General features: G+C 41.4%; 1 protein-coding gene across 5 annotated transcripts in view; it reads left to right on the plus strand.

Annotated features, from left to right (window-relative positions):
• The window catches only part of syt1a (synaptotagmin Ia), a 243483-nt gene that overhangs the window by 95758 nt on the left and 127951 nt on the right, over positions 1-19774 (plus strand). For 2 of the 5 annotated variants that reach the window (XM_010887234.4, XM_010887236.4), the window contains one exon: positions 18673-18715. The exons of 1 other annotated variant lie outside the window; for it this stretch is intronic. The gene's annotated coding sequence lies outside the window, so the exon portion shown is untranslated. Of the gene's footprint in view, positions 1-17162; positions 17400-18672; positions 18716-19774 lie in introns of those variants that run through there. 2 more of the 5 variants (XM_010887235.4, XM_034290070.1) reach the window with 2 other exon arrangements.

The raw sequence follows: 19774 nt of genomic DNA on the forward strand, positions 1-19774 counted from the left end.
GATTGGTAGCATAGCTACTGTATAGAAATTGGTGGTGGTAGTCAAAGCTGTTTTATAAACATACTGTGAAATACACTTACAATGTAAGCAGATTTTGCTTGGTTGGCTGTGGGGATATTATGGATCTTTCCCTCTACATGCTTCCATGGAAATCTTTTGGTCAAGTTCCATTGACCCATTTACCGCAACTTTGCTCCGCTTACCTTTCAATACAGCAAGGATTGTTCCATCATGGCACCTTGAGATCCAATGCCATTGTCATCCTGTACTTTGAATATCACAGGGTTTACTGTATCCAACAGTGCAAGCGGAAATCTCAGTGGTGGAGGTTGCTGTTCCGAGGCCAAACCCTTGTTTAGCTGTATCAGACGAGGTCAGACCACAGAGTAGGTGTACGAGTCTAACTAGCCTACAATGCTGTTTCTTCTGGAGGTGCTGCAAACTGAATGTGCTGAATGTATTTTAAGGCCTACCTTCAAACACTGTGCCTCTTTGCTTGACATCATGGGAATATCAAAGAAATCAGCCAAGACCTCCAAATAATTTTGTAGACCTCCACAGGTCTGGTTCATCGTTTGGAGCAATTTCCAAAGGTTTGAAGGTGCCACGTTCATCTGCACAAACAATAGCATGCAAGTATAAGCACCATGGGACCACACAGCCATCTTACCACTCAGGAAGGAGTTGCATTCTGTTTCTTAGAGGTGAATATACTTTGGTGTTAAAAGTGCAAATCAATCCCAGAACAACAGCAAAATACTTTGTGAAGATGCTGGAAGAAACAGGCACAGAAGTTTCTATTTCCACAGCAATGTTTCCTCTGGAAAATGTTCTTGCTGTGGTGTGGGTTATTGTTGATGATAGGGAGAAAAAAATGAAAAAAATGCCTTTAATTTATGTAGGGATAGTTTTTCGCAATATTACAATGTTTTAATATTCTAAATACATAAATTGATAGCTTCAAATAAAAACCTGAATCAAAATGTTTAAGTAGTACAAAAAAGTTATAGACATAGATTGCATATATTGCAACCTATATTCTTCACCCTCAACACACTTTTCCCTGTCTAGCAAAGTCATTCATACACTTAGAAAAGAGCATTAGCTTTTAAAGATTAGTTTATAAGACTATTCTGGTTCAAGTAAATACATCATTGAATTCAGACTGTCATCAATTTGGCTAAAGTTACCTGACAATCTTGACCCTGCTCCTTCTTTTTCATTTGCTGCAATGGTTTAAAATATTTCAACAAACTGAAATCTGAAGAAAGAAACGTCACCTTTGTTTCTCAATATATCTCAATGTAACCGGGGATACATATGTGGCAGCAATATGGATAGCTACATTTAAATTAGGTGAGAATAATTATGCTAGTCAAGCAAACAAATGACTGGTACCTATATCGTGTGTTCCTCAAGTGACTCCTTCCTGCTGAAGAGGCACACAATCTGAAATTAGTTGTTTTGCACGCGGTGAGGACATCTGTACTATTCGTTCAGCTTGTCTGCAAAGAGCTTTATTGGTGGCTCCGAATACTATTACAGTGCGATCTGTGTTTCTCAAATTGCATGCAGAAAATGGCTCAACGAGCTAAATACCCTTAAGAATGGTGTTGTACAATAATGAATGGGTCAAACAAAACGTTTTGATATTTTTCCCCCCCAAACGTGAAGCAAGGGGGTTGGCAACATCATGTTCTGGGGGTACTTTGCTGCAGGAGGGACTGGTGCACACAAAATAGATTACGTTATGAGGAAGGAAAATTATGTGGATATATTGAAGCAACATCACAAGACATCAGTCAGGATGTTAAATCTTGGTCACAATTTATTAAAGTATTTTATTCTATTTTGTGTTTTTATATTTTTCTTTTTTGTAAAGCACATTAAATTGTGTATTTGTATGAATTGTGCTATTTAAAAACATTAGCTTTCTTGCAAATACTTCCAAAGTTGTCAAAATGGCTTAAGGACAACAAGGTATTGGAGTGGCCAACACACTCCAATACCTTGACCTCAGTCCTATAGAAAATGTGTGGGTAGAACTGAAAAAGAATGTGCAAGCAAGGGGGCCTTCAAACCTGACTCTGTTACACCAGTTCTGTCAGGAGGAATGGGACAAAATATATTAAACTTATTGTGGGTAAACTTGTGTAAGGCTACCCGAAATGTTTGAGCCAAGTTAAATAATTTGAAGGCAGTGCAACCAAATACTAATTGAGTGTATGTAGACTTCTGACGCACTGGGAATGTCAACAGTGAAATCGTTCTCCCTGCTATTATTCCGACATTTCACATCCTTACAATAAAGTCAGTGAAGTTCAGTAATTCTGAACAACAGAGTTTAAATGTTTTTGGCTAAGGTGTATATTATCTTCCGACTTGAACTGTATATACACTGCCAGATTACTCAAGGGCTCTTTGTTGGTTCCAGAGGCACCCACACGGAACCCTGTTCTACCTGAAGAAACTTCAGAACTCATTGATATAGGATATGTAGTTCTCTAAATTCATGCTCTCACACAATGAGCTGTGCCACTCCCAGTGAGCCATTTTGTCTTGTTTCGGTCCACCAGTAGCCTGCTGGTCTCTTTAGATATCCTCTAATAGATCTAATACTTGCCTTCATGCACATGTGAGGAGAAATCTCAAATGAGCCACCAAACTGAGAACCGATAACACTTTCACTTGACAATTCACTCTACGTTGCTTACATTTGTTCTGGTTAGCTACGTTCATGTGAGACGCCCACAGTTCGGTTTTGTGGGGCCACAATACTGTCTGAAAATGGGCGTCTGCTATTCTTTCTGTGATTAGTATCTGCTGGCTCTGTGAGGAGAAAACAGCTGTAGGTTTGATGCCTCAGTGCTGCTTCGTCATCAGGCTCTGCCCTGATCAATCAGAATTCTCTCCTCCACCATTTCTCTTTCTTCCCCGCCCTCCCGCATTGGCATGGATCAGTGGATGGAAAAGGTTTGGAACTGAAGGCTACATACCGGATGTTTGCCTGAAATATGAATCTCCATGATCAAAGTGACCGGCCCGTTCGATCTAGGTGTTCTCTGCTGTGTCCGGTCAATAAACAAAACACCAATAAGATCTGAGTATAATTTGCATTCCTGTCATCTGTCAATATTACATCTGCATACATGTAGTTATGATTGTCTACCGGTCTCATTCACTAAGTAAATAACATTTATTGTGAAACGTCATACAATTATATTGGAAGAGAGAGGGAGCTTTTCAGGCAGTACATTTCTTTCAGCCACAGCATACAGGGATGTTTTTTTTTTTTAGCTGCATTATTGTTGAATGGCGTTTTCATGTCAGGGGGGGGCGAGAGAAGTTGATTGACAGGCCTGGACAACGGTTGTGCAACCCAATCATAACTGACGGCCAGCTTCTGTGGCTCAGGGACGCATCTCTGCTTCCTCCATATACGGACAAAGACAAGAACAAGAAACACACAAACAAATATAAACCAGGGCTCTAGAATTTAATTATCCTGCCAGCTTCGATAGACTCCAGAGGCAGAATTGATGTGTTGAATTGAATTTGCCCAAACTGTCTGTGGTTCGGCTTGCCTCCATATTAAGAAATGGCTGCTTTTTACGGGTATCTCTATTCAACCAGCCTGCAAAAAAAAAAAAAAAGGGTCCGTTAGTGTGAACTAGTGGAATTAATCAGCTTCTGTTCAGACTGCTTTGAGTTGAGGACAATCATTTTTTTTTATATTGTTGGTCTACTGTGAAGTATATCCATGGGTCCCAGAGTTCCAGATAATGTGTGCTTGGGTACTGTGTCAGTGAGGAGTTTTGGGAGCATTTGGGGAGGAAAGAGGAGGCCATGGGATCGAGGTTCCATGTCCCAGAGACCAAACTGTTATGTCATAAGCAGAATCTGACTGGAACCAATCTCCATGTTCACTTTCTAATTTGACTGCTGTAGTAACGTCTATGGTCTGGCTTTGTTTTCAGCTTCTTCCTAAACAAGTCATCACATCAGCTGAATGAAACCAGTGTTGTCCATATGAACATGCGTGTCCTCCATGTGTGAGTGCTAATGTACCGCTTCACCCAACGTATTGGCTTCAGACAATCTTTGTCAACAGGGGCTATACAAAATTGTGCTAATGGCCTTGATTGCAGTGAAGATCCTTTTCCAAATTGAAACCCGGTGTGACCCCTGCCCACATCGACATGCAAGTTGCCTTGTGTGAAAGGGATTGGCAGAAGGCAGGTCGGTCGTAATTGCCTGGTTTGTGAGGGCCAGGGTACATGCGCTATGCCAAGTCTATTCTGCCAATTCCAATCTAATATCAGCCTGTTGTAATGATAGTTCTGATTCGTCCAGTGTAGGGAAGGAGTGAATAGTCACTATTTTGCCTGCATTTCTGTAGAAGGTACTCTGAGATTTTCAGGCGAATTAAAACGTGCCTCATTTCCTTCTCAGAGACTATATCGCAAAGCCGGAAATTGACCTTGTGTTGGTGCCACTAAACAGCAGACAGCATTGTTCCTTTGTCCCCTCTAGGCTTCTGTGGTGGAGTTATTAATATAGACACATTGTGATATAAAATCAATTCTGTCTGGCCAATTCCCTGTTTTAATATTCTCTCATAATTGCATGTGAAACGTGTGTTATTTGTTTGTGTTAATGGAGGTTGTGGTAATGGCGGCTGTTAGATGTGTGAACTAGCGGCTGCAGATAAATAGATGGTACAGACTGTAGCCATGCACAGCATAGACAGCTATTTCCTTTCCTGACAGCTGTTTAACTTTGAGGAAGACCTGGAATATTCAGTTGGTATAATGAGTGTTTGTGCTGAAACATTGGTGTCATCTTTTTGTGAGCTTTGGAGCTGGTTCATTCCAGAATGCGGCAAAAAAAAAAAGGGAACAATGAAATCACACATTGGGTCTTGATGAACTAAATACATAAAGTCTCAATCTTTACTGTACCCTGTGCAATTCCTTGAACAAATCAAGTAATAACAGTGAATGGAAACCAAAATCACTGACCAATAGTGAGCTGGGTTAAAACTCACACTGAAAAAAAGTTAACAATTCATATCACAGGCTGTTCCAACTTGCGTGAATTTCATCACGGCCACTCATAATGTGACTCAGTAGTGTGTACGGCCCCTATGTGCCTGTATGCACTCCCAACAATGTCTGGGCATGCTCCTGATGAGACGGCGAATGGTGTCTTGAGGGATTTCCTCCCCGACCCGGCATCAGTGAGCTCCTGGAAAGTCTGTGGCTCTACTTGGTGCCGTCGGATGCACCGATACATCATTTCCCCGAGGTTCTCAATTGGATTCAGGTCTGGGGAACGTTACGGTCAATCAATAGCATCAGTGCCTTCATCATCCAGGAACTAACTGCACACTCCGGCCACATGAGGCCAGGCATTGTCCTGCACCAGGAGGAACCCAGGACTCCCGGCACCAGCGATGGGTCTGAGGATTTCATCCCGGTACCTAACAGCAGTCGGTACCATTGGCTAGCACGTGAAGGTCTGTGCATTCCCTCCAAGGATATGCCTCCCCAGACTGACCCACCGTCAACGCGATTATGCTGGATGTTGCAGGCAGCATAACCTGAATGGGCTGCGTGTACTGCCCCATGCTACCAGTAAGGACACTAAAAAAATATGAAACTATAGGGGAATCAGTCAGGAAGGATAAGGAGAAAGCAATTGTCTGTGGCCCTCACCTGCAAAACCATTCCCTTTTTGGGGGTGTCACTTTAATTTGCACCAAAATAGGTGACATTGATTCACAATCGCTTCCGCTTCCTGATTGATATCCCTGAAGTTTAATTGAGATGGTGTTTACGCTGTGATGATTACGTGTTCTTAATTTTTTTGAGGTATGTGTGTACATATGTATGTGTACATATGTATGTGTGTGTATATATATATGTGTGTGTGTGTGTGTGTGTGTGTGTGTGTGTGTGAATGTGTATATACAGTGGGGAGAACAAGTATTTGATACACTGCCGATTTTGCAGGTTTTCCCACTTACAAAGCATATAGAAGTCTGTAATTTTTATCATAGGTACTCTTCAACTGTGAGTGACGGCATCTAAAACAAAAATCCAGAAAATCACGCATTATGTTTAAGTAATTAATTTTCATTTTATTGCATGGCATAAGTATTTGATACATCAGAAAAGCAGAACTTAATATTTGGGACAGAAACCTTTATTTGCAATTACAGATATGTTTCCTGTAGTTCCTGACCAGATTTGCGCACACTGCAGCAGAGATTTTGGTCCACTCCTCCATACAGACCTTCTCCAGATCCCACATGTTTCGGGGCTGTCACTGGGCAATACGGACTTTCAGCTCCCTCCAAAGATTTTCTATTGGGTTCAGGTCTGGAGACTGGCTAGTCCACTCCAGAGATGCTTCTTACGGAGCCACTCCTTAGTTGACCTGGTTGTGTGTTTTGGGTCGTTGTCATGCTGGAAGACCCTGCCACGTCCCATCTTCAATGCTCTTACTGAGGGCAGGAGGTTGTAGATGTCGCGATACATGGCCCCATCCATCCTCCCCTCAATACGGTGCAGTCGTCCTGTCCCCTTTGCAGAAAAGCATCCCCAAAGAATGATGTCTCCACCTCCATGCTGCATGGTTGGGATGGTGTTCTTGGGGTTGTAATCATCGTCGTTCTTCCTCCAAATGATCTATTTTTGTCTCATCAGACCACATGACCTCCCATTCCTCCTCTGGATCATCCAGATGGTCATTGGCAAACATCAGATGGGCCTGGACATGCGCTGGCTTGAGCAGGGGGACCTTGCGTGCGCTGCAGGATTTTAATCCATGACGGTGTAGTGTGTTACTCATGGTTTTCTTTGAGACTGTGGAGAACAGGAGGGCTTCTTAGAGAAAAACTAACAGGTCTGTGAGAGCAGGAATTCTTACTGGGTGGTAGGTGATCAACTATTTGTAATGTAATAAAATGCAAATTAATGCAAAATCGGCAGTGTATCAAATACTTGTTCTCCCCACTGTATATGCATGTATGTATATACAGTTGTTCTCATAAGTTAACATGCCCTGGCAGAAATTGTGAAATTCTGGCATTGATTTTGAAAATATGACTGATCATGCAAAAAATATTTTATTTAAGGATAGTGATCATATGAAGCCATTTATTATCACAGTTGTTTGGTTGCTTTTTAAATCATAATGATAACAGAAATTACCCAAATGACCCTGATCAAAAGTTTACATACCCTTGAATGTTTGGCCTTGTTACAGACACACAGGTGGCACACAGTGAAAATGGCAATTAAACGTGTATGTCCATCACCTGTGGCTTTTTAAATTGCAATTAGTGTCTGTGTATAAATAATCATTGAGTTTGTTAGCTCTCACATGGATGCACTATATGGATGCACTGCTATATACTGAGCCATGGGGAGCAGAAAATAACTCTCAAAAGACCTGCGTAACAAGGTAAAGGAACTTTATAACGATGGACAAGGATATAAAAAGATATCTGAAGCCTTGCAAATGCCAGTCAGTACTGTTCCATCACTTATTAAGAAGTGGAAAATTCAGGGATCTCTTGATACCAAGCCAAGGTCAGGTAGACCAAGAAAGATTTCAGCCAAAACTGCCCGAAGAATTGTTTGGAATTCAAAACAGAAAATACAAAATATGAAAAACCCACGGGAAATACAGGCTGCTCTGGAAAAAGATGGTGTGGTTGTCTCAAGGAGCACAATACTACGATACATGAACAAAAATGAGCTGCATGGTTGAGTTGCCAGAAAGAAGCCTTTACTGCGCCAATGCCACAAAAAAGCCCGGTTACAATATGCCCAACAACACCTTGATACACCTCTCAGTTTCTGGCACACTAATTTGGAGTGACAGGACCAAAATAGTGCTTTATGGTCACAACCTTGGAGTGAGGTCAACAAGGCCTATAGCGAACAGAATGCCATCCACAGTGTGAAGCACAGTGGTGGCTCACTGATGTTTTGGGGGTGTTTGAGCCCTAAATGCAAAGGCAATCTTGTGACAATTGATGGCGAGATGAATGCAGCATGTTATCAGAAAGTACTGGCAGACAATTTGCATTCTTCTGCACAAAAGCTGAGCATTGGATGCTCTTGGACTTTCCAGCACAACAATGACACAAGACCAAGTTGACCCTCCAGTGGTTACAGCAGAAAATGTGAAGGTTCTGGAGTGGCCATCTCAGTCGTCTCCTGACCTTAATATCATCGAGCCACTCTGGGGATATCACAAACCTGCAATTCTTGCACGACGACCAATGACTTTGCTTGACCCGGAGGCATTTTGCAGAGACGAATGGGCAGGTATACCACCTGCAAGAATTCGGGGTCTCATGGACAACTATTACAAAAGACTGCACACTGTCATTGATGCTAAAGGGGGCAATACACAGTATTAAGACAGGGGTCAGTTCATTTTTTTCTTTGTTGCCATGTTTTGTTTTTGATTATGCCATTCTGTTATGACCTACAGTTAAATGTGAATTCCATAAGAAATAAAATAACATGAGTAAGCAGGCAAAAACAATTTCACCCCTCAGATGTTTGTATATATTTGATTATCTTTTCATGTGACAACACTGAAGAAATGACACTTTGCTACAATGTAGTGACATTTTCACTTAGGGGTGTACTCGCTTTTTTTGCCAGCAGTTTAGACATTAATAGCTGTGTGTTATTTTGAGGGGACAGAAAATTTAGACTGTTATACAAGCTGTACACTCACAACTTTACATTGTAGCAAAGTGTCATTTATTCAGTGTTGTCACATGAAGATATACTCAAATACTTACAGTAGACCCATCACATTCTTGTATGTATAAATGTGTATACTGTATATATATATGTATAAATATATATATATATATATATATATATATATATATATATATATATATATATATATATATATATATATATATATATATATATATATATATATATATATATATATATATATATATATATATATATATATATATATATATATATATATATATATATCGAACACATTTATGGGGGGATATTTGTTAACTTTTTTAATTGTATAATTTTACACTGCGATTATTGACCTTTGGAACTGAAACTGTATTTTCTATGGTTGATATTGTCATGCCTGGTTGCCTTCCAAATCCTGTCAATGCTGACTCTAAATCATTGTAACCAGTGTAGCAGCCAAATTAAGTCCTACCTGAGTGGCCTCCCACCAGCGGTCCCTCCCCCCTCTCTGTCCCAGCCCAACCTCTCTCCCATTTCTTTGATGTCTGGAATAATTATCCGTTGCCTGTGAAATGGAGAGGCGAAGCAGGGCGCCTCTGTGCCGCCCTTGATTTTCTCTGCCAAAGATGCTTGTTTCTTTCAGAAAAAGTTGCCGGAGCATTGCTTCTCGCATGCGACGTAACATGAGGCCCAGATATTCACAGTGGAACGGACTGACCGAATGTAATCTACCTGTATCACTTTTCTAACCTCTCTGGTCTCTGCTTTGCTTTGTCTTAGCTTTGCAAATTGCTTGCCGTGTTTTGGCAAAGAAGGACATGTTCACAAATAAACCTTGAAATAGGTTGTTATATCTCAGTAGACAGTACAACATCGGTGCTCATTGGCGAATGATATGGCTTCGCTGTGCCATACACAAATCCTCTTTTTTGTATCCAATAACTTGCTTGTTTTTTATGGCAGACATGATTTGTCATTACAGCAGTGTTACCATCAATTACATTGATTAAAAAGCCATCTTTACACAAAGGGGACACTGTATTATCACTTGAGAAGGTCTCTCCCTCACCCAGTGATTTTATGATGCTGGTGGCTCAGTGCCAGAGAGGCCATAAACCCTCTACAGATGTCAGTGTAGACCTCTCACAAACTCCATGTTACATGCCAGCTATGCCATGTGGGGTACTCATGAAGCCAATAGTCCTTTTTTTTCCCAGGGGTAGGGATGACTGGGACGGATGCACTGGAATGTCTTAGCATAGACATTAAACAAACAGTAATTCAACCCCTTATAGAGAAAAGGACATAATACCGTATTCTGGTTTGTTCTGTCCCTGCCACGAAGAAATTGTTTCCTGACCATTATCCTACAATTCACCGAACTGACTTCTAAAGGATGTAACATGGTATTGTGACATCTGTGTTGTTTTTATCACAACACACTCACTCACTCACTCACTCACTCACACACACACACACACACACACACACCACTCCAACGATACAGTTTAACCTTCCACATAATTGAGATTTCTGTTGTCACTTGCTTGGGCTCATTCAATCGATAGACCCTGTAAGACCGTGTCATATCAAAACAAGATGTCTTCATTAAAATGGTCTTCTTGGCCTTTGTCAGAAGACCGTCTTATAGTCACACTATATCATGGTCTGTACCTGTCAGAATGGTTTGCAGCACCATTGCTGACAATTATTTGTTCACCAGATATTTCAGTTAGATTAAGGATAACTTACCGCCACTTGTTTTTGGCATAGTCTCTCTGATTGCTGAGAAGTCTTCTAAGATCTGAACCTAATGAATGTTCTTCTTAGTCTCCTTTCTGTCAAAGTGTATGTGTCCTATTGTTCTGGCTGAGATCATACCCACCCTGAAATGGGAAATGGATGTGACGTCCATATTTAGGAGGTTTAGGTATTAGTAGTTTAACATATTTTCTATTGTCATGAAATTGCAGTTCGCAATGTTAAAAGAATGGGTAGCTGTTGTCAACTTTCAAGACCATGTGTTCCACTTTGGTGGCTGAGTCAAATATTGTGAACTGTTTTTTGGCTGCCACCAAGTCACTAACTCTGGAAAAACAAATAGGAAGAAATGAAATGTTCCTTTTCTAAAGCCTCCCATCTGTCAATTCTTTATGGCTTGGAATCTGTTAGTACTGCTAAATGAATAGTCACCTACATCAAAACTCTCCTTTCCGTCAAACTTCATGGCATCGAGACACTTAACTGTTTAGATGAATGCAAGACCATGTCTGTCCTTAAGAAACCTCAATGGTAGACATTTTGCCACAGCTCTGGGCAAGCACACTGGATGTAACTCGTCAAATCCTCTAGTCCTCAATTGTATTGGTGGTGCTTGAGGACCGGAGTTGGTGGGAAACGCAGATAAATTATGTGTTGCGGGTGTTAAAGGGTTGGTCACTGTATTGCACTACTTTAAAGCCCAGCAGCGATCTGGCTGCCTCTGAACTAAGCATTGACATTTAATTAGGGACATGAAAGGTGAAGCAACATTTGGTGATGTGCGCCTAAAGGTTATTCATATAACCTAGCCAGTACTGTAATCAAAGCCCAAACCACTGCAATCAAAAGGCAGCCATGGAGAGAGTAGATGGGAATCCAGGAAGTGATTATTTACATGCATTACCTTCAAGGGTAAGAGGGGGCTGCCAGCCATATAGGCAATCAACAGAATTGTGTAGAAAGTGTGTTTTGAAAAGGTTCACTATTAATAATGGCAGCGTTCGTTTGGCTGAGGTGCAACCTTGCGTAAAAGGGCAAAGCTGTTGACATCAGTATGAAAGGGTGAAATCTATCCATTAAATCGAGTGCTTTGTTTTTTAGGTTCATTTAATCCAGGTTATACTTTCCCTGTGCCAGGTTTAAATCCAGAGTCAATAGATGAAGGCCTGGATCGCTTTCTCTCATTTTATCTCTTATTTCCCAGATCGATGCTATAACTCCATAAGGTGAATTTGCCACCAACCACATTCAGTGCTTCTGTCAAACTTCTACAGTACTTGCACTAAGGCCCATACAAGGTTAATATCATGTATAGTGTATAATATAATCTGGGCCTTCATACTGAGTCTTCCTGGAACGGACTAAATATGAAGCGCCACATGTGACACTGACATTTTCATCCATCAACCCAGGGAGGGTCCGAGAACACCCACATTTGAAGATTCGGCTGTGGCTTAAAACAATATTGCTGCTTGCCTGAAAATACCAATCTCCACTATTTGGGCAACAACTGAGAAGCTATAATACACTAGGGCTGTCATCAACCTGCCTTAAAAGAGGATGCCAGTGTAAGTTAGCCTTGTGAAGAGGATTATCCATGAGGTAGAAAATAAAATCTTGTTTGTGTCAAAGCGCTAGATTGAATTCTTGCCAGAAGAAGACCTCTATCCTCATCAAGACAAACATCGGCATAAAGTTTGTAAAGAGGTATTAGTACTATAAATGGAACTGGGTTCCAATGTTGTTTTGGCTACAAACATCAGAGGTGGTTTCTGTATTGCGATAGTAAGCAGAAAATAATAATCATAATGTAAAGTATGGTGTGAGTATGGAAGGTGCTTTATTGCTTCTAAATTCCATAGCAACCTGGTAAGGATACAGGATATGATTCAAAAGATTTGAGAAAATGTTGACTGCCTCAGTAGGCAGAAACATGTTCGTTGTTGGGTCTTCCAACAGTACAATAATCCCAAGACTTCCAGATCTGCACGAATTGGATCACTGACCATAGATTCAATATTTTTGCAATGGTCATCCCAGGCCCTGACTTAAACCCTATTGAGAACATGAGGTTATCTGAAGTGGAAAGTCCACAACAAGGATTGAGTACTCTGGAGAGATTCTGCTTAGAAGAATGAGCTCCTATCCCTTGTTTTGTGTCCTCCCAGCTCATCAATGTTATCAGTGGGGTACAGGAGAATGCTCTTTAGGCATGATAATGGTGAATAAATCACTAAATGCAGAGGTGCCAATAATTGGCAGAAATGTTTTTGAGAAGTTTTTTTCCCAACAATTTTGCCTGAATAAAGATCCAATTTTGCTCATATCTTAGTTTAAGATCAGCTGATAAACAGTAACTTAGATTTGCTGATATTTTGAGTATAAAATCTACAATGTACTTTCTCAAAGCCTTTTTTTTTTGCTCATTCATCAATGGTTCCAATCACTCCGGATGGCTCTGAATATGGCCAATGCGCAACTATCGCTTCATTGTTAAGGTCATCTGCCTTTATTCGGCTTGCTGTAGTTTCCCTATCCTCCAGGGAGTACCAATGTACCATAGAGCCAGTTAGCCTGAAACAGTCCAACTACTGTAACCGAGGGAGCAGGAGGAAAGGTTCTTCATGTGTCAGGTGTGAATAACCAGCTCCAATCCAGCCAATTATGACGCCCTGCGGGCATCATCTCATTGGTTGTGCCCCTACAGGGAACAATCTTTCCCCAAAAAGCCATTGCGGATTCAAGGCCGGAATTATTTTCTGATTGCAGTTAGACAGTGAGTGGCCAATCGTCTGCTTGTTACATTTAGGCGGTGTTGATTTCTGTCTGGTCAGACTGCACTCCTCTGTGGGGTTTTTATATGGTGAGACAGGCCTGGGAATGTGGGACCCCCTTATGAAATGAAGACCGCAAAGTAAGTCGAATCAGCACTTGGAGGGCACTGGTCTTCCACAGCTTAGTTTGGGGGCGCCTGACCCACCTTAGGGAATCACTTTAGCACAATGTTTTAAATAATCCATGCCGCTGTCTCCCCCACCCTGGGCACAGCTAGGACTGGGATTCCTGGGTGCAAGGAGATGTGACAACACCAAGGCGTAGACCACGTCTGTTTTGGATTTTGTGTGATGCGGCGCCTCAGAACTTCACCTTCCTGGATCATCGGAACGTCATTTTGCTTGTTTTGTTTGTCGTTTAAATGTGGCCCAGTTATTATATGAACTTTTCTATTTCCTTCACTGCAAATCGGTGCCATCCAAAGTGCATCTGGAGTAGATTAGGAGATGGTCTGGGGATTGGGAGGGAAATGAAAATGGCTGATAATTGAGCCGATCTGATGAACATCTGAATCCATTAGATAACTAAGCACCAACAGATCACTGATGAAACTAAGGAAGGCCCATTAATTCCCTAATGAAAGAGCCCCATGCTAATGGGTCTCACACTGCACAAATATGCAATTTTATTGTCCCCCCACAACAGACACCAAAACGATTGAACAGCTTCAGTCGTTCGTGTCAAGCTTGTCATGCCGTTGGCTCTCCACGGTGAATTACAGTGAACCGTTCTGCTGAGGTGTCAAAATGGGTGCTGTGCTTTGAACCTGCCACATGCAATGAATGAATATTAATTTATAAGGAAAGTTGGGAAGTTGGCTCCGGGACTCTGACTTGCACACGTACAATCACAGAGCAGAATTCAACCCCTGGGGGGGTACTCTTTTTGGAAAACAAAGTGTCAATGAAGCCAATGTCCCTAGGCATTTGTCCTCTATTCTAAGACAATAACTCCCTATTGGCAGCCTCAAGGAAAAAAAGTTGTTTATTTCCAAACCCAGTATTTTCTTTTATGCCAGAGATTGATTTGTGAAATCTCTCATGAAATACCTTTTCAGTGGAGGAAGGTTGTTCAGTTCAAAGCCCTCCTGCTGGCCACTCACAAATATCATCAGCTAATTAATGGCTGTTTAGATCTCTGTCTCCTGCAGCATAATGGGCCTAGTTTGCACCCAGTCTGAAATATATTCTCAGCCATAAAGACTAATTAAATGAGCTGTTCTTTACTCCAGTTTGACATTTTTATTTTGCAGTGATTAGTACGCAATCTACATTTTAGTAGACTCCATAAACATTTGAGCAACAAAAACTGAAGTGGAACTTGAAAAAGTTAGTGAATCATGAGGATGTTTCTGGAATACTTGGAGACTGTTTAAAATGTTAATCACCCAGAGACCCTCCTGTCTGAAGGGAAGGTGCTACCAGCCGGGTTTAAAATAGGATTGGACAGGTGTCTCTGTCCTGTTAGATGCCATGTCTTCACTCTCCCACACTCTTCAACACACCATGGACCGCCAATTAGAGAAGATTTCTGTCCGTATGCCCTGGCTATGTCAGAGGTATGACCAGTCACAAGGTGTAATGAGACACATGGCCTTTCCCTCTGGGTGTTACTCATGCTAAGAACAGCCACCACCACACTGACCGATGGGCTGAACTTTCTGGCTTCACACCTGGATGATCAAAGGGCTATTGAAGCACAACTTAATCCCTTGACATCTTCTACCAAAGAAAATTGACAACTTTAAGGATGGTTACTCAAAAGCCTCCTTAAATCCCCACCTCAAGTATTTGCTATGCCCAGTGGTCTTTGAACACAGCGTACCAACAGTTGCCCACAGGCAGTGGGGAATGGAGGATATCCTTCAGGCCGTGGGTTCCAGGATGCCCATTAGCCTGCATCATCACTCTTCACACCAAGGGTCTGAATACCTGCTGTCATTATTCTTTCATGAATTACCCATAACCCCCCAAAAATCCCTCCTTCGCAGCACCACGAGCCGTTATTATCTCTCTACCGTCGGGATGAAGCGTATAGTTTATGCATGGAGGCCTTTCGTCTTCCAAACACAAAGGGGCCGAGCGGTGTGAGTGGTGCCATAAAGCTTGAGCAAACATTTAAAGATCTGTATATTGAAATCTGGTTGTTTTGCCTCCCTCTCCGTAATCCATGGCAACCCCGGTGGTTTTTTATCATCTGAACCTGGCTGAGTGGCTGGGCTCTGTTTTGTTTGTTTGTGTCTGCTTCATTGTGTGCCATCTGCTTCCTGCAAATGACACCGCAATGTCAATTTATGTGTCCTATTGTTCTGGCTCAGATCATATCCACCCTGAAATGGGAAATGGATGTGACGTCCATGTTTAGGAGGTTTAGGATTGAGTCGTTTTAAAATATTTTCTGTTGTTATGAAATTGCAGTTCGCAATGTTAAAAGAATGGGTAGCTGTTGTCAACTTTCAAGACCATGTGTTCCACTTGGGTACGCTGAGTCGAATATTGTGAACTATTTTTTGGCTGCCGCCAAGTCACTAGCTCTGGAAAAACAAATGGGTAGAAAGGTAATGTTCCTTTTCTAAAGCCTCCCATCTGTCAATTCTTTATGGCTTGGAATCTGTTAGTACCTCTAAATGAATAGTCACCTACATAAAAACTGTGACTTGAAGCCCAGATCTTGTTTATTCTTTCAGGCACATTCACTGATGTAAGAACCAATGCTTTTGCTTTGAGTGAAATGCTACAATACTGTCACTGTTATACAGACTCCAGACCATATTCTGAGGTCTTATCTCACTAGGGTTTGAGTCATGTGAGAGCACATCATGTGTCATCACTAGGCTGTGAAAAGAAAATGTCACATTCACAGGAACCGAAAGGAGAGGGGAGAGGCCTATTATGGAGACTTGCATTTTTATCAATGCTTTTCTAAATGCAACCTGAATGAATCATAAAAGTTGTTTGCTACCGCTTTCAGCCTTTGGCAATTCAAACCCACTAGGGTGCCATTAGTAATGTTGCCAAGTCAAAAAGTAGAAAGATGAAAACAAAGATGAGGTCATTTTTGATGTCACACATTTTGCATAAGAGCATTAATTGTGGTTGAGGGTTCTTTTCCTTAATTCACTGAATACTTCTTGGCTTTCATCAACACACATGCAATTTCAAAGCAACTCTATTCTCACTAAAGCTTAACCGGTTGTATTGTCTAAGACCTTGGTTGAAGGCCTCGTGAGTGGGTTTCATTTTCAGAGTACGTGCTGAATGCAGTGGCACTGTTTTAATGCTCCTCCAATAGCCTTAATGACTCAGAGGTTAAACTTTGGGATATGTCTAAAATGTAGTCATGACAGAAATTGGATCTTCCACATAGATTATTGGATAAAGTTGAATATAGTATATGACACATCCTGTTGTTAAAGTTGACCTAACTCTGTGCTCCAGTTTTGCTTATCTCCACATATTATGCTTATACATTATTTGAAGTTTGATACTCTCCTAGATATAACGTACATACCCAACCTACCCTTTCAAAAGCCTCTCCCCTGTGCCTACATTTCATGATGTTGAAAATAAAGGTGCATCAGGAGTCAAACCAAGAACCTTAATATTTTGCACAACACAATCAGCATATCCATATACACGTGTCAATTACATAATTCTCAAATTATTCGATTGAGCATTTCCTTTTCGAATCAGTCCTATAATTCCCGAATAAATATGTCGCTGTCCATAGTGCTGAATTCAGATAAGTAGCGTGGGTTTCACGATGTGGAAAAAAAGACGAATCATAGTTAGGTGCCATTAGGAAACTTGTGTATCATTGTAAATAGCTGATTTCATTACGATACAGCCATAGGTCATTAATAATAGTTTGTCTTGTAGTATAGTCTACCACGTTTTGTGAAAATACGCGATTCACAAAGGGAGGGAGAGAGAAACATTATCATTGGTTGAATACTGTTTGGTAGTCTGCTGCCAGATCTGGGCATACTCCCAACACAGTAGTGTATGGATCGTATGGCAGGATTCGATCTGTTCTACCAGGATTTAGGTGAGTAGCTCATCCCATTCATGTGTTTGTGGAATAAAATTCTTGTGACAAAATTATATTTTGCACCTCTAAGGGGAACGTGGTTTTTCAGTTTTGCTCTGTGCAGCTGTTCGGTCTTTAGGTAGTCTTTTGTTCATGTGTATATTGATTTATTATAAAATACATATAGTATAAAACGCATACGATGTCCGCGGCATCCTTAACGTGAGAAAAGCGTTTTCTGTTAAGGAAGCGTATTTGATTGCCTGGCAATTATCCAATCTCTTATTGGAAGTTGGTCATGGTGTAAAGTCAATTTAATGAAATGGAAAGTACATTTGAGTAGATTGGTCCTAGTAAACCAAGAACTAATCTGACAATTATTTAGCTAAGCTACTCAGATAATGTAGATCGACATATGTTTCGATTGGTTCGAAAATGAATCCCGCGCTTGTTTCACTGTTTATTTTTTGCGCTGTTTAGACACATTTTAATGTGTCTTGTTTTTGGAATGATTACCTAACACTAAGGTTAAACTGTGCTGCTGGTTCCTTTCACAGTAATCGCGATTCCTTATATAATTGTTGATAATAGAGGCATGCATTGTACTATTTCATCTACGGGGCAAAAGGCATCTCAGTAGGATTGTGTGTGTGTGTGGGCATCAATACAACTACCCGGCTTTGCTTAATTGCTGGAATCCATTGCTATTAATGTACAAAACCTCCCCTGAGTACAAACCTACTCACATTTAATTTGTGTGCAACGTTTATGCATAGGTCTTTGTGGTCGTTCTGTTTTAGTAATTTAATCTTCCCTTTTTAGATTGGTCCTGCAGAATGTTGGTTAATGGTGATCTTTTAGCCTCATGGAAAACTATTGCCTTTGGGCTATTGCAGAACTGTTATACAAAATATAATTAATGTTCAGAATAAAGAAAAACTTATGAGGGCTACAGGGATTGGGGTAGTCGGCTGTTTAGTTTCTAGTTTCTCCCCTGCTCCCCTACTTTGGGCTACTGTATTATCTGTGAAGTAGAAGCCCCCATTCACTTTTCCTTTATGACAAAAACAGTCAGGCATGGATGAGATTACTGAACCATACATTTGTTTTGTGTTGCCGTGACCCACTTATATCCCTGTACGATATGATTCCCTCTTTTGTCTGTGACTGCTGTTATCTCCCTCCTCTTTTTCTTTCCGACAGCCCTCAGTTGGTCATCCTTTATGTTGTGTGTGTGTGTGTGTGTGTGGGCAAGCTTAAAAGATCTAATACCACTCTGTCTCTTTTCTAGAGAACCAACAGTAGGAAGAAAAGGAATCTATCCTGAAGACGTTGTGAGTAGTTAATTTATTTTTCTTTCCCTTGATTAATTAATCAATACATCAGTCCTCACATCAGTCCCGCAAATATTTGGTCATGAGGGTTTGCTCAAACGGGGCTAGCCATAGCTTTTTGGGGCCCCAAGGTGAGATTTGATTTGGGGGCACTTCTGGAGTCTCCTCTGGGCTGGGGATGGGAAATGTAAGCTATTCCAAGTCAGGATTCAGCCACTAAGCAGTTATATCAACTGGACTGCAGTCAATGCATTGTAGCTCTAGTATAACACCTGAGTAATACACAAAACAGCAAATTAGTTGATCAGACATCTTATGGGTTAGATCTTTAAAAAAAGAAGCATAAGCGCATATTGCCAATTAAGTTTACTGAATCAAGTTAGTGAATTCACCAGGGATATGTCTGGATATTTTCCTGCTTCTAGCCCTAATGAGATCTTAAGGCTGGAAAATCACATTGTTTCCAATGAGGCCACAACATGGCCGTCTAGTCAATGGCCCCGAGGACTGTATGTTAATCTGATGGATTCACTATCAGTAGAGCAGTCTCACTCCATAGGTGAATGTTCTATAAGGGACGGGTTTTATATAACCATTAGATGGCAGTGAAACGTGACGTCATTGTATCATCACAAGTCCCCTGAACTTCTCCAGCAATGTGGCTTCTGAAGTGTCGAAGACTAGGGGTGCTGATCTAGGATCAGTTTAGCCCGATTTTGTTAGTCCTTGAGGACAGGGAGCTACGACACGAGCAAAGGTAATTAACGCAACCTCATTTGGCATGGAGTGCGCAGTTCCCTCCATGGTCACTGCATCCAGCCCAACTGACACTTGTGATTGATGCACCGCGTGGGTCCCCATACGGCCTCGCCGCGCTCCGACGCCATTCCCATTGCTTCTGCCGTCTCCGTCAGATCTCCCGGGCCTCATCCTATTAGCTGGCATATTAATCACCATCCGAGTTTTTACGGATCGGGACTTTATCCCGCCCTGTCATGGTGGCGGGCCGATAGTGAGACCCGTCTCGTTGCAGCCCGCGTTTCTCTTTGCCAAGCCCTT

Source organism: Esox lucius, chromosome 23, assembly GCF_011004845.1.
Source record: "Esox lucius isolate fEsoLuc1 chromosome 23, fEsoLuc1.pri, whole genome shotgun sequence".
NCBI lineage: Eukaryota > Metazoa > Chordata > Actinopteri > Esociformes > Esocidae > Esox > Esox lucius.